Here is a 554-nt window from a genome sequence, read left to right as displayed (position 1 = left end):
AATCCACCCTACACTCTAAAAAATGCTGGGTTAAATACAACCCAGTGCTGGGTAAAATAGGGACAAACCCAGCAATTGGGCTGTTTTGACCCAGCGGTTGGGCTACTAGGTTGGGTTAAACGTTTAACCCAACCGCTGGGTCAAAACAGCCCAATTGCTGGGTTTGTCCCTATTTTACCCAGCACTGGGTTGTATTTAACCCAGCATTTTTTAGAGTGTAATAATAACACACTACTGTTCAAAACATCTGGGGGCAGTAATTTATTTATTTATTTTGGAGAAATTAATACTGTAAGGATGCTGATTAAAAGTGACAGTAAACACATTTGTAATGTTACAAAAGATTTCTATTTAAAATTATTTTGAACATGTTTTAAACTGTTTTCAACAGTGATACACTCTAAAAAATGCTGGGTTAAATACAACCCAGTGCTGGGTAAAATAGGGACAAACCCAGCAATTGGGTTGTTTTGACCCAGCGGTTGGGTTAAATGTTTAACTCAACCTTCTGGGTAGTAACCCAATCTGTGGGTCAAAACAACCCAATTGCTGGG

The sequence above is a fragment of the Sinocyclocheilus rhinocerous genome, unplaced genomic scaffold (assembly GCF_001515625.1).
Source record: "Sinocyclocheilus rhinocerous isolate Xijiao unplaced genomic scaffold, SAMN03320098_v1.1 scaffold1696, whole genome shotgun sequence".
NCBI classification, from domain to species: Eukaryota; Metazoa; Chordata; class Actinopteri; order Cypriniformes; family Cyprinidae; genus Sinocyclocheilus; species Sinocyclocheilus rhinocerous.
Note: the sequence above shows the minus strand (reverse complement) of the source record.